The 15,017-nt window shown below is 38.6% G+C and overlaps 1 protein-coding gene across 2 annotated transcripts in view; it reads left to right on the top strand.

Annotated features, from left to right (window-relative positions):
• BMPR1A (bone morphogenetic protein receptor type 1A) overlaps positions 1-15,017 on the top strand; it is a 79,683-nt gene that overhangs the window by 36,136 nt on the left and 28,530 nt on the right. For both annotated transcript variants that reach the window (XM_051799844.1, XM_051799845.1), the window contains exon 2: positions 1,743-1,864. The gene's annotated coding sequence lies outside the window, so the exon portion shown is untranslated. The remainder of the gene's footprint in view (positions 1-1,742; positions 1,865-15,017) is intronic.

Here is a 15,017-nt window from a genome sequence, read left to right as displayed (position 1 = left end):
AATAATACAGAGTGGACTTTGTATAAATCAGATACTGGATACAGGGAGATCGGAGGTGTAAAAACAGCAAGCACCCCAACGTTTTTTCTGTCGTTCTTTTGGAGTCCAGCAGAAGATTCCTAGGTTAGAGAGAGGAGAAGAGATGGATATATTTTACACATTCTTTACTTACTTTAAAAAAGGGAAGACAATTTCCGCAAACAATATTTCATGGCCAGAATGTTTTTCCAGTTTTACCCTGGAAGAAATAAGTCAAGTGTCAGCCTGTCTGCTCAGAGGAGACAGTTGTGTTTAAGAATTGGTGCTATCTGATACTCAGGGTGGTTTCAGATTACCATTGAGCACAAATTTATTATTTATTACCAAGACTATTAAACCTCAGTGTGTGAGGAACTGTGCTTATAAATGGACATGGAGACAGAAGTATTCTGACCTTCTTTTAATGGTAAAGGTCTTTATGCTGCTTAGAAAGGAAGAGAGGAGGAGAGTGAATGGAAATCATGCAGGCACGTGATTTGTCCATCTGTACCCATACTGTTGGCTTTGGTATTCAAAACTAAGTCATTACATCTCTACACTGTAAGATTGATTGTGTGTTTTTTAACAGTATAGCCAGATTAGTGGTGTTTAAGCCTTTGTGTTATTTTCAGGGTTAAGATCACAGTCATAACACTGGGACTTCTAAATGATAAACTTCTTGTAGGATCTTCTTGAAAGCTTCGGATGATGGAGACATTTAAAAATTGTGACAGTGATAAAATGGGAATGGTTGACAATAGGTGGCATCTGCTCATCGTGGAATCAAACTAACAAAGCTGATAAGCCCCTCTTAGCTCTCCCCAGTCCATCTGAAAGCCTTGGGACTGGACACAAGGCAGGCAAGGCTCACAGTTGTTGAGAGTGCTGGGTAAGAGCCTGGGCCGTGCTTTCCTCTGATGCTTGGATGTACACCCGTTCAAAAACACAAATGAAAAATCAAACCCACCTTATTGCCAGCTTTGTCCAGATCTTTGCTTTTTTCTTCCCAGGAGTAATTGTGCCTGTGTGCAACTGCAGTAAACCTATTGATTGCTTCTCAGTATATTGCAGTTTGTTGTGTACTGGAACTAAGGGGGTGACACCAGTGGATTTGTGGTGTGGAGCTGCAGTCCTACAGACTCTCTGGTGTTTGGTAAAGATTGACTTGAGCACTGTTTGTTTTTTCTGTTGGTGTCACTGACAATATGTCCTTTCTCTAGTCACTGACTTTTTAAAAGAAAAAATAAAAACTGGAAACCTGATATCTTGCAAATCTGGCTGGTATAGACCACATGAACCCAAGAATTATTAGGGGAGACTAGAAAGGCTTATTTTCATAGGAAAACTCTCTACAGAGATTTTTAGCACCCTTCCTCCCTGACATCACCGTTCATCCAAGACAAATGTGTATTTAATCTAAAGGCTAGAAATGTTTTTGTTAGAATCTTTTAAATAGATGAGTGATTAATGATATAGTATAAATAAAATTATTTTTAAATTGTTTTTCTTGTCACTATTTTACAAATATACTGCAACTGTGCAGCTTTTGGAAATGCATGGGTCTTAAGAAGTTTTTGTCTAGCTGGGAGCAGCTCATAATAGCAGGAGGTGTCTGTAATTCCAGATATGAGTATCTGCAATGTGCAGCTCACATTATACACCATAAACTGTCAACACAATTTCTTCAGATATCTCTCTAATCAAATTCCCTTTGTGTTTTGCAGATCAATAGAAATATGCATTTCCATAATATCACCTTTGAACTAATGAAGTGGAAGTACAGATGAAAACAGTCTGGAGGAAGCTTGAAGTACAATACAGTTTCATTCAGTTTCCTAATTCTGAGGTAAGGTTAACACATGCAAAATTTTATTTCAAGAATTTCAGGGATAAAAAGCACATGATAAGCAGCCACCATATCTTTCTTATAAAAAAATTCTGAGCCACGTGTTTGTATACTAGTGGTGGTCTTTAATACCATATTGAAACAGCTGTTTGATCTAATCTCTGTCCACCTTTCAGTTATGAATAAAGACTAATCAGCATCAACTGTGGAGACATCTGTTGTACAGAGACACATGGAAAAAAAGTTACAGTATCAGACAAATTTTATTTGGTACAATCTGTCTGGTGATCAATGTTACTAAAACTTTAATTGATTATTAGTTTATTTTACTTTATTATTTTCCTGATATGACTGGACAGAGGCTTTACAGTGTCAAGGGGCAGGGCATGAGTATATGCAGTTGGGTTGAAAACTCTGGATGCATTGGTATTTTAAAAAGGGAAACACAAAACACACCCACCCAACCACCTCACAAGTTACTTTTTTTGCCTTCTGGTCCACTGTCCTTTTAAAGAGTAGTAGTATTAGCAACAGATGAAGGAGGGAGGTTGTTTTATGCTTTCTCTGTATGTAAATAGCTGATCTGGCAAAAAAAGAGTGGCAACACCACTCCCACCATGGAATTTCCCTATCTTGACATAGTTGGTTGTCTTTTTACTAGGGATTATGGGCTTGTAAGTCCACAAACACACAAATGGCAAGAAGAAGGAGCTTATCAGAACCAAATTAAAGCAAGTCCTCTTGCTAATCATTTCTGCTCCTATGCACTGCCTCTCGTTTTCATACCTTTTATACTTGAATTTCAGTAGCAAGGGGGCAAAGACAAAAGACAAAAAATAACATCATCAAGACCAAAAGAGGAAAATGCTGTAAACACCAGATGTGAACAGAGTACATCATCCCAGGTGTTGATCAGACACTTTATGTGCTTCCTGAGTGAGAGATCAGCAGTATTGTATTTCATAGCCTGACCTGCTTTAGGTATATCTTTAAGCCCATTTATGACTTTGGACACCCACAAAAACCAGTGAAAGTCAGTGTTTTAGTTTTAAATATTTGTTATATACAAAAGGTGTCCTGTTTGCATCTAAAACTGCTGCTTGATAATTTTTTTGTTAGTTCCTAGTTGGTTTACAGAGACAAATCGAGATTAAATCTCTTTGGTTGTCTCATCCATGTAAAGGTTTGATGAAGGGTATCATCTGTTTCTCTGATAGTTCTCAAGATGGTTTATTTTATCTTTCTTTAATAGGGAATCTCTGGAATACAGCCCTTTATTGTTCTTTTGCTAATTCTACTCTATTTTTTTTGAGACAGCGTAAAGTGTTCTTACATCTTACATAGTAGTGTAAATAGGTCTGTCTTTCAGGTGCACCTGTGAGTTTGTGCAAGCAATTCTAGTGCAGTGCAACTGGAGAAATTCAGACTAGTATATTATACTTGATCAGGAGGGCTGTGTATGCTTAATTCCCTTCTGGAACTGGTGTCCTGTGTAGTGTTGTCGCTTTGGTCATATGATTACTTTGTTTTCTTTGGGATGTTGAAAACTGGACTTGGATGACTTCCCACCACCACCCATTAAAATGTAAAATACTCCCTTAGTTTGACTTGCCTGCAGCAAGGCGTGAATTAGAAGAGATTAAAGACCTCTAATGTACAACTGCTGAACCAATAACATTAGTTGGCGATTTAGGAATAACTTCCTACTTTTCAACTTCTAGTGTCCATAGAGTTGTCATCTTTGTCTCCTCCCCAGCCAGTGGTGGTAGAACCATCTTTTCTCATGTGATGGAGCTTGTTCATTAGCCAGGAACATGTGCCAGGTGTTTCAGAATGAAGGGTGCCAGTGACAGGACGGTGTTCCTGCAATGATTTTCTTATTAATCATCAAGACTGCCTAAGATCTCTGTTCAGTTAGGAAACAATTATTGGGTAAGGTTGAGTTAGCTGCTATTGAATTTCCTTGGTGGCAAACTATTTGCTAGGAGTTAATTCCATAACAAACAGGCTGAGCCACTTCAGGCTCAAACCACAAATGGGAAATGCAGGTCAGTGGGCTCAAAGCATTTTCCAGGAGTGGAGTAACCAGAAGTCCATGTTGTGAATCATTTGATCAAAACAGGAAGTGCCAGTGGTTCCACTCTGGAGCTGCTCTGTTCTGCAGTGTGCTGTCACACATTTTGCTGGCACTTTGGTGTCCTCCTAACAGGCTTTCCTTTCTTCCATTTACCCTGACTTACCCTAGGTTGTTCCAATAGTGTGACCATCCTGCTCTCAGACTGCATAAACCAAGAACCTTCCCTATTGCTAGGCCAAAACTGTCAGGCTCAGGAGGGTCAGATTAAGCTGTCTGAGAATCCCTTCATTTTTGTGTTGGCTCCATTTGGCTCAGGAGCTCCTGCTGAAAGTGTAACGGGCAACAAATTTCAAAGAAATCTAGAAAAGTTCCTGTGTAGTAAGAGGAGGCTAAATTTTGTGTCTTAATTCCGTATCTGAGGATGGGAAATTTACGGGGTAGGATAGAGAACTAATTTAAGATCTTATGGTGAGAAAAGTGTACAGGGAGTGCATTCACAGTACAGTCTGTAGATGTTTCTATTGATAGGAATGTGTTTTGCAACCAGATTTTTGTAATATGAATGTGTAATTAGAAACATACAAGATTTCCTTTTTCACTTATTTTTTTTTAATTTATTGTTTAGATTAAGAATGGTAAAATGTGGTTTTCTACTACACATTAATACATAGATTATTATTGTTTTCTTTTTTCATTCCCTTTTTTTTTCCTTGAGGTAAAACCAAACAGGTAAAGGTTCCTTTTTAAATGGTGCTGTTTTGAAGCAGTTTTAAGTAGTCGGTTATGGAGTAGGTTCCTCTGAGCTAGATTTAAAAGTCAAGAATGTCCTTCTCCAGAGGTTCCAAGGTTATGATATTACAAGAAGTTTCATGAAATGTTAGGTGAACTGTTTGTAAAGTGTTGTAGTTAATACAGAATTTCATTAAAATCAATGTATTTTAAAATAATAAACAACTACTTGTGAACTTGCCAAAAATCTAAGATTGATTTAGATAAAGGGTCTTTTTATAATATCTTTAATGTTTATAAAAGCATTAGAAGTAATAGAAACTTGCTGATTTTCTTATTTCTAAACCAGATATGTACTGTCTGTGAAAAGAATTACCTGTGTACCATAGCCAAGTCTAGGTAAAGAAGGAATACTTTTATCATGTCCTTAAAATATGTATGTTTTGGGTTTACAGCACAGTACAGGAATTGCAGGATCTTGAGTAATAATTTGAATCTGTTAAAACTAAAGTATTAAGTTCTGTTACTTTGCTCAAGTACCTGTGATGAAAAGTAATTGGGAAGTAAATTTTAATTAACTGGTTAGTCATATGACAGTTAATTTAAATATTTTGCCACTTTTGGAAAAAAAGAGAAATCTGTTAATACTCAGAATGAAAGATAACTTCTTAACAGCACATGTTAATATAAAAAAGGGTTGTTTTTTTTCTTCCATCTGCTTTATCACTAACTGACTTGATGTGATAATAACAGTAGCTATTTCTATAACATAATCCAAATATTGAAATGGTGTGCTTTATATGCATAGGGAAGAACAGATGTAAACCACTGGTTCAACTACTGTATGTAAGTGCACAAAGCTTAGGTGTGTGCACCATGTCTTAGGCTGGTGAGTTTGCTAGTTATAGTTAGAACTAAGCAGAAGTTGCTTAGAAACTTAGTAAGCGGAGTAAGAACATGCTGATTTCACAGTGGAATGGCTTGAGAAAGAAACAAAAAAGGCAGGTGAGGCAGCTATGTGCCAAAAAGTAGTAACACTTGAGTTGTATTTACTAATAAAAGGTGTTGTTTAGCATGTATTAAAAAAAGAATAATCTGGATGTGGATGATCAAATACACAAATTGCATGGGGAAAAAAAAATTATGCATATTCCTGCGTTTGTGTGTGGTATATATACATAACTTTTGAAGAAAACAGAAGTCTCATAGTCATGATTTTTAATATGAATTTCCTAGAAGCTGTGGCTTGCTTACGGCAGTGAGGAGGTTTTTCTGCCAGGGTTTTTATATGGACACGGCATCTTGTGCACAGATTTTAAATGTTTGCAGTTAGCTGCAGAAAATTTGAATCTGTTAGTGATGCTAGAGGGGTCAATAGTCCCATGGATAGGAGAATTTCCACAGTGAAGATCTGAGGAAGGGTTCTCAAATGGCTACACCTGACCATGCCTCAAACACTTTTTGTTGTTCTGAGATCTGAAATTCCTGTTCTCATTCAAACATGTTTCTTCAAGCTGCTGGTGTTTGAAAAGGAATTATTGGTTTCAATTGTCAGGTAAAGCATATGAAATAGTTCACAGAAACAGTCCAGTCGTAGGCTTTCAGTGGAATGAAAGTAAAATGATCACGGGGTCTGCCTGTGCAGAGGAGGTCTTTGAGATGGCAGTGTATGAGAAGAGGGATATTTATACAGGTGTCTTGGAATTCTGTGCACTTTGAATTGTTATAGAATTTGAAAAATCTACACTTGCAATCTACTCAGTTTCCCCTCCCCTCACTAAATTTGTTGTTTGGTGATATTGCCCATCTGTGAATTAATAAGACTTTTTTAATGGAGAGGGTGAAAAAGTTTGTTTTATTGGTCTTTAAAAATAGCATTGACAGTTCTGGGTGCTTTTCCCCCTTCCCTGCCTGTTACTCAGCCACAGCCTGAGAAATAGCTGAATCCTTATGTGGGCATACAGTCTGATGGAAAGAAAGCACACTGTCACCAGTCCTCTGACTGGGAAGAAAAGATCTTTTGGAAGTCTTGAACCAGCGAGAATGGCTACTCTTGCTGTTGTTTGTCAGCTGAGTGGATTCAGAATCCAGTTTGAAAAGGCTTTCACCTGCTCTGATGTGGGCTCCTCCGTGGGCTGCAGAGGCACAGCTGCCTCACCATGGGCTGCACATGGGCTGCAGGGGAACCTCAGCTCTGGTGCCTGGAGCACCTCCTGCCCCTCCTTCTGCTCCAACCCTGGTGTCTCTATAGTTGTTCTTCCTGCATATTCTCACTCCTCTCTTCCCTGGCTGCAATTGCTGCTGCACAATAACTTTTTTTTCTTTCTTAAATATGTTGTCACGGAGGTGTTACTGTCGTTCCTGATTTGGCCCAGCCTTGGCCAGAGGTAGGTCCATCTTGGAACCAGCTGGCACTGGCTGTACGTGGGGGGAGCTTCTGGCAGCTTCTCACAGAACCCAGCCCTGTAGCCCCCCTGCTACCAAAACCTGGCCTCACAAACCCAATATATTACTGCAGTATTTTGTCTGCTGGTTTTGTTTCAGTACAGTTCTTAAGTCAAATGTGTGAAAAATCTCAAAGAAAGAAGAGGAATGGACAATACTCAGGATGTGATAAAGGACTGGTATTACAAGATAACAATCACCCTTTGTTAGAGAAGGTTCAATAATGATGCCTTTTTTTTGTCCCCTTTCTCTCTGCCAAAAATCATTCTGTATTCTTCTCAACTAGCAAAAAAATTCCTTCCCATTATGGAACCTGTGGTTTTCCTGCAACCTCAATTTTTCCTTCACAGATTTAATTTGGATCAGCCTTAATTGCGTCCTATCGGAGGCGATTAATGTAAGCTAAAGAATCCTGAAAAAGAGAATGTTTGGATAGTGGAGATGTGGAAGGAATAAATTACTCTTAGATGGAATAACAGGCTTGACAGAAGTAACATAAGAAAAGGCAAAATGAGACAGTTATAAGAATGTGATCTTGAATGACTGAGGAATAATTGAATTGTCAAAGTTAACAAAGAGGTGACTTAGGAAACAGATGGATTTACTTTTAAGATTTTTAGCTCAAAGAACTGTTAAAACATCAGAGGAGATACCTTCAAGTTTGAGGATGATGGAGAATGGGAGAAATATTTGCCATAAAAATAGTGTTCAGGTCATTCCTATAGTAGTGAGTCTGGGCAGTTTAAGACATATGCCATAAGGATCAAATAGAAAATTAGGAAACCAAGTGAAATTCATATGAGAAGAGATATATCATATAATCTCTGTACTTTCTTAGTTTCTTTAGTTCTTACAATATGGAGAGAAAAGCAAAGATTTGAATAAAAAAAAATGAGGATTTTTTTAGCTAAATGTGAAGTTCATATAATCTACAAACCAACCAAACAAAACCAAGCTGCTATGCTACATGTTGATGTCCTGCTATCCTTTGCTGTGCTGTGCAACAGGTGTTGAAAAACATTTTAGTGTGTTTAAAATAACCTATTTGCACTGAGAGAAGTGGTATAATTGCTTGAATACAAATAACCACCTAATAAAACTATTGAAATCTAAATATTTTAATCTCATTGACCAGAAAGCTCATGTTTGCTTTTAAATTGTGTGTGAAAAGAAATTAATAGTATTCCTTTAGCACTTGGGTGCAGGGAAATAGGGGACTATAACTGTTGAGGTAAACATTACCTTTGAACTCTTGTCTACTTATTGAAAGATCACTGTGTTTGGATTTAGAAATGTCTTTGAAGCTATATTTGATGAAAGTACATTGTTTAAACTTGAGGTGTAGTTTGTGTGCATGTGCATACCATGTTGTTTCTGTAGTTATTTAACCCAGCAGATCTACAGTGCACCCAGAGTTGAACTTTGATTTGCATTAAAATTGGTTCTCATCTCGGCAAAACTTGCAGAATAGTAGCAGGGTAAGATAGAGCTCAGACACATACATCTCGAGTCCTGGAAATATTTCTCAGAGCAATAATACTTTATTATATATTTCATATTGAAAATTAAATATTGCAGATACAAACAGAGACTGAATGCAGCATAGAATTAATTTTGTATTTGTACTGCGGGAGCATTTTCTTAATGTAGCAATCTAATTTAATATCTGCAGTATCTGCGAGATAACTCTGTATGTGAGCATGTCATGCTTTACACATTAGCATTTGTCACTCAGATACTGAAAATATCTGAATACTTTGCAGGTTCTAAATAAGATAATTAATGTTGTAATTACAAGGTATTTGCTCTCAAATGGATTTCGGCGTTTATTATTTTTTTTCTTTTTCCCCCCCTTCTTTTATTTTCTTATTTTATTGGGCCTTGAAAGCTTTGCTAACTTACTTGTATGTGTCAGGCTTCTCCTTGTAAGCTCTGGGAGTTCCTAGTGAGACAGCTTGTGAGGTTAATACCCCCAGCTGTCCACCTTGCTCTTTTCCTGGGGGTCAGTGCCTCTGTGGCAGTATCAGCAAGTGGCAGCTCATCAGCCACAGCTGTTCAGAGCCCAGCATATTAATTTAAACTGCCATTGATTCTAGGTTAGGCTCTTCTGGACTTGCCACTGACAATACTTGCTCACTTCCTTTGCTCTTGCTGTGATGGTGATAACCTCCTTGTGTTTTGTGCCTGAAGCTTGTAATCTCATAAAAACATCCCAACATGAGTTTCTGGGGTGAGTGTCAAGGCTCACAGATGACAGAAGAGCCACCATTAAAATTTGAAAGAATAAGATAGGTTGAAATTTTAAGTTATAAGGGCAATATAACAAACATGAAGAACAAACTTAACAGTTAAATGTAATTTGCAAATCACACTGATCTAAAATTTTTTTCTGTAGTGTGAACACTTAAAAAATCATTTTCTCCTGCCACATCAATGTTTTAGGGGAGTGTAAAGGAGGAGCATCTACTATTTCATTTATTTATCCTATCCAGCTATTAAAATGCCTCTTTGGAAGACTGATGGAGACCGCTCTTTTGAGAATATCTCTGTGTTATTTGCAGTGGTTTATGGGAGCAGCTAGACAGGGAGTTTCTCCTCTCAGCACGGTACAGTGCTGCTGTGGGCATGGCAAGCAGGTGAGGAAAATGAGGATTAAGGCTCACCTTGCCAAGCAGCATCTTGTGTTAGCAGATCATCATAATGTTGAACTTGCCAGTCTTGTCTCTGCTGTTTGTATCGAGCAAATACTGTTAAGAGAAAGCTTGTCTCTTGCCCGTTGCAATGGGGAGTGCTGAACTTGATGATTTAAAAATTATGTGGCTTGCTTATGAAGCAGTATTTGCAAGTGTGTTTTTATCTTGCTCATGAAGTGATGTATGAATTCATTTGGACAGCAGTTATCTTCTGGGTAGCAGAACAAAAAAATACGTCCGTGTTGACAGTTTTAAGCGTTGTGAGGGCAAACAGTTTGCTTCTTGTGAAATGCTCTTCTGTTGGCCTTTTTTAATCCCAGATCACATGTCACTTGCTCTAAAAGGGACACCATAGTCTCTTTGTCAGATACCAGAGGGAAAGGGTTTGCAGATTTGTAAGAAGGCAGCAGTGATTCCTCTGTGTAAGGGCATCGCTACTCTGTTTGGAAGGGTTGATTTGTATTTTTGGCTGAGGGTTGTCTTCCTAAGTAATGTTTCCTGTCAGTTCTTAATAAATTGAAACTCCATCTTCCATGTGTAAATAAGAAAAAAAAAACAACGAAGGGAATTAAGGTCTCCTTTGTGTTACTCCTTCCTAAACTTATTTATTATCAGCTCTGTTTGGAAAGTATTTCCTTTAGTAACTTTCATGCCCACAACGTGAGTGTGAGGAGTGAGGGCTCCCTGAATAGCATTATCAGGTTGACTCCTTTGACCTTGGTAATTACTAATCTATGCAATCGGGTATTTCTGAGCCTTGTCAGCCTTGCTTGTTTAGCGTTCTATTTATTTTATTGCTTTCTACAAGCCTTGAATAGGAAAAGAGGATTTAAAGAGAAAATAATTAAAAAAAAAAAAAGAAATCCAACTGCATGTTTATTCTTAAAGGGGCGGAGGTCTTCTGGAGGGGAGCTGGCTTGCAGAGGGGGAAGACAGTATTCTTATGCTAATCCGCGCTCTGGATAAGGAGCAAAGCAGCCGTGCAAACAATGGAAGTGGAGCCAGAAAGTCTGCGCTGCAGTCTAGCGCGCCTTGAAAAGCATGTCGGGCCGGGCGCCTGGGGCTGCCGGGAGGGGCCGGGGGAGCGCGCCCGTCCCTGCGTGCGGCTGGCGGCCGGCCAGGAGCCTTGGAGAAATCGCACTACCTAGAAAACAAGAATTTAGGGTGGGAGTGAGGGGAAGAGGGAGAGAAGTAGTTGGCAGTCTTTTTTTTTTTTTTTTTCTTCTTCCTTTTTTTTTTTTCCTCGTGTTAAAAAAAGCAAACCCCAGGCCCCGCACTGAATTTGTCTCGGCCTCGTCGCTGCCGTTTTCTTCTCTGTACCGAACTTGAAATTCAAGAGATGTGTCTTTTAAATAGCAACCACTTTTTCTGAGTGTTCTGCGTGAGAGATGGAGGTTTTAGCAGCGTGCCCCTGCTCGGAAATTAGCTTACACTACCCTCCTGTGGGCAAAGTACTGGGATTGGGAAGCCTGTGGGAGCCGAGCTGCAGACTGGCCTAGGAATGGGTTTCTGGTCCTCCTTCCCCTGTAGGAGAAACCAATGTCAGGGACATAGCGGGAAAACATGGGTTTGTCTACCCTGCTTTGTTACTGATTAAAGCCAGTGACACACACACACAAAAAAAGGCTGCTTTCCTTAGGCATCATGAAATGAAAAATATGCTCTTTAACCACCAAACAAAAACCCGGTTTCTGGAGAACTCTTTGTGAGTTCCAGAATTTGCATAATCACCTTTGCTTTGGAGACAAAAAGCAATTGTGAATTTTTTCTTCTGAATTGGGCAGAGGTTGTAGGTGTAAGAGAAATAAGCCATGATCATGGGATCTAAGTATAATAAACACCCTGTCAGTTTTTTGTTCTGGGGATTTTTTTGACATAGATTAATGAAAAACTGTCCTTAAATTATGAAAAAATTACTGTAAGGTTGTGAAAACATTCATTAATCGTCTTTACAGTGCTGAAAGGGATGTTGCACTTTAGAAAACCCTTTCTATTAAAGCACTTATACTTTTGAAGGCACTGGCATTGATTTTAGGGTCCATTGTTCACATCTAAAGAAGTGAGCAAATGTATACTCAGGATTGAGGCCCAGCTTTTTCCCTTGCTCAACCTATGTATACTGTTTGTATAAAATTATTGTAACTCAGAGCCAAAATGTGTGATAAGTTTTGTAGTATGACCATGATATTTTTAGTAGTAACATGAAAAATTTCTGGAAGTTTTGATGAATTTTCGTCCTGTCGCTTATGTTTAGTGAGTAAAAGGCATTCTGTAAGTTTGTTTTTGCAAAGGAAATTTAACAGGTTTAGGTTATGATTCCCTGTTTGTATTTGTTAAATTTAGAGATGGAATGCATTAAATGTGGAGACTTTTCTCCTTGTTCACATTAACTGGTATGACAGTAAGGAAATAACAAAAATTATAAATAGATAATAAAAACATGATAGCTTCTGGGTAGAATACCAGGATTTGATGTCATTTATGATAGAAATAGCATGGGTGTCCATTTACCAATTGTCTAAAGGGCAGAAGCTCTCAGACAGCTAATCACCAAAGTGATGAAGAAAGGGAAATGGCTCAAGATGCATAAAAATTGTGTAGCAAAATCTCATTTAAATATGCTCAAATAAGAGGATGTGTCATGTTTGTAACAGACTAGGATATGTCTGAATTCCTGATGGCATGGCACTGGGAAAACAATTTTGCTGCATTTCATTACAGTTAATTTAATGGTAGAAACTTTGTAGCAGTTAGTTAATTGGAATTCCAGAATAACAGTAAGATGGGCATTCAGGAGTCCAATGAGTGGCGTCCCCAATTACCTAATTGTGCTGGGCATGGTAAAAAGCAGCTCAGCTTTAATTTCTTCATGGTTAACAACTTTGTTTATGAAACAGACAGATATATCATAATTTAGTACTTTGGGTTCTAAATTCTGCTGTAATATACACACATTTGATATTTGCAAGCAATGTGAAATCTTTCTTTCAGAAGACTTCTGTGTGACTATCCAAGGTGGATTTTGGTGACTTTTCCCACTGGCCAGAAATAAGTCCTTTTGTAACACTGTGAACTGTCTTGCTGCAGAAAACAGCTGTTAGGGACTTGTGTTTTTTTAATGATCAGACATGTTGCAATACATGTATTCTAAACCCCTGGTTATAACTGTCCTGCAAAGGGAACTAAGATACAATTTTTCATTGCAGACTTTTGAGAAGGATATAATACACTTCATTTAACATTTCAGACTTCATTGCAGCTTGTAGAGGGAGAAAAAATGTTGATATAATTTACACAATCTCTTGGCTTTTAAATTTATGCAATTGGGAATAGTTTTAAGTAATTCCAATACAATCCATAGTTTAATGGAGTTATTTCTGTAAGCTTGAACAGATTAGTGCCTAAACAAACAGGACTTTATTTGAAGTTGACTTTTTTGATGGCCATGTACCCAACTAACTTGCAATAGCCAGCAGACTTCTCCATCAGCTGTAGGATTTCTTGACAGATTTGGGTGGTGGATTTACCTTGTTGTTTGTAATTTAACGTATTTGACAGCACTTAAGTGTAGGTAGTTTGAGTGTTTCAATATGACACTTTTCTACAATTTGTGTAGGCGTGCCCTGCAATATAATAATAGAAACACATTTAAAAAGTAGGCTTGTGCAAGTATTTGACAGAATGACACAGTGCAGAATCTGACACTTTCTTGCTATGGACTTGGTTAAATTTTACTATTTGACTTTGGATAAACTAAAGCTAACTATAGTTCTTTTTGTATTATGAGTAACAAAATGAAGTTATAAGAGTCTGCTCCCAACCTGTCACCTGCAGCTACATGAGCTACATGCTTTGTTAAACTAAAGACTAATTAATTTTTTGGACTCTATTTAGTTTGAAAATCTGCCCTAGAACCTTCTAACCATTGGTTAGAAATGGTCTTCTAATTTCTGACCTAAATAAATTTTAATGGCTAATCCATATCTACTTGTTGTTGAACGAGTAATTTTCTTCAGGTTAAATAGCTGTCTTGTGTTTCCTTGTGATAATTCCTGCTGTATTTTCAAAGTGTAATCATTTCTCCAACAACTTTAACTATCTTAACCGTATTATTTTCTTTTCGTTTCCTGTAGTGAGTTGACCCTGGCTGAATGTCAGGTACCCACTAAAGCCACTCTTTCACTCTCTTCTGCAGCTGGACAGAGAAGAGAAAATATAGCAAAGGGTTCATGAGTTGAGATAAGGATCAGGAGAGATCAGTCACTGATTACTGTCACAGGCAAAACAGACTCAAAGTGGGGATCTTAATTAAATTTATTACTAGCAGAATCAGAGCAGGGGAGTGAGAAGTAAAATAAATCTTAAAAACACTTTCCCCCCACCCCTCCTTTCTTCCCAAGTTCTACCTCCTCCCACCCCCCAGCAGTGCAGGGAGATGGGAATGGGGATTACAGTCAGTCCATCACAGGTTGTTTCTGCTGCTGCTCAGGGAGAGGAGTCCTTCCCCTACTCCTGTGGGGAATCCCTGCTCCAGCACATGGAGCACCTCCTGCCCCTCCTTCTGCACTGACCTTGGTGTCTGCAGAGTTGTTCATGTGTTCACTCCTCTCTTCTCTGGCTTCAATTTTCATCTGCTCAACAACTTTTTTCTCTTTCCTAAGCATGTTATCCCAGAGGCATTACTGTCATTCCTGATGGACTCAGCCTGGGCCAGTGGCGAGTCTCTCCTGGACCTGTCTGGTGTTGGCTCTGCTGGACATGGGGGAAGGAAGCTTCCAGCAGCTTCTCACAGAGGCCACCCCTGGAGCCCTGTCGCTACCAAAACCTGGCCATGCAAACCCAGCACATCTCCAAATGTCTTTCTTTCCTGTTCTTGAGATAGTGAGGATCAATCCTCCTGGGCATATGTTGAATTTATCAATCGTATTGTCTCTGCTATTCATGCCTTACTGTTTCCCCTGGGAAATTTCCCTAGGAAATACTAGAGTAGTGTTTGTGTCTTTCTCCCTGCAACATCACATGGATGTGTCTGATGTTCTGTAATCAGTCGGTGTCCTTGAGTCCTTGGACACAGCTGACTCCTATGCATAAGCTTTTGGTCTATGCGAAGCAGAAATTCCTCAGAGTTACCAATACACATAACTTTCCCAGTTTCATGCAGTTGGACTTCATTCCACTTCTGTTACTTTGGTTCTTCATGTGATCCCAA

The sequence above is a fragment of the Manacus candei genome, unplaced genomic scaffold, assembly GCF_025592945.1.
Source record: "Manacus candei isolate 608988 ecotype Guabito, Panama unplaced genomic scaffold, ASM2559294v1 h1tg000050l, whole genome shotgun sequence".
Lineage (NCBI taxonomy): Eukaryota > Metazoa > Chordata > Aves > Passeriformes > Pipridae > Manacus > Manacus candei.
Note: the sequence above shows the minus strand (reverse complement) of the source record. Positions and strands in the feature narration are given on the sequence as shown.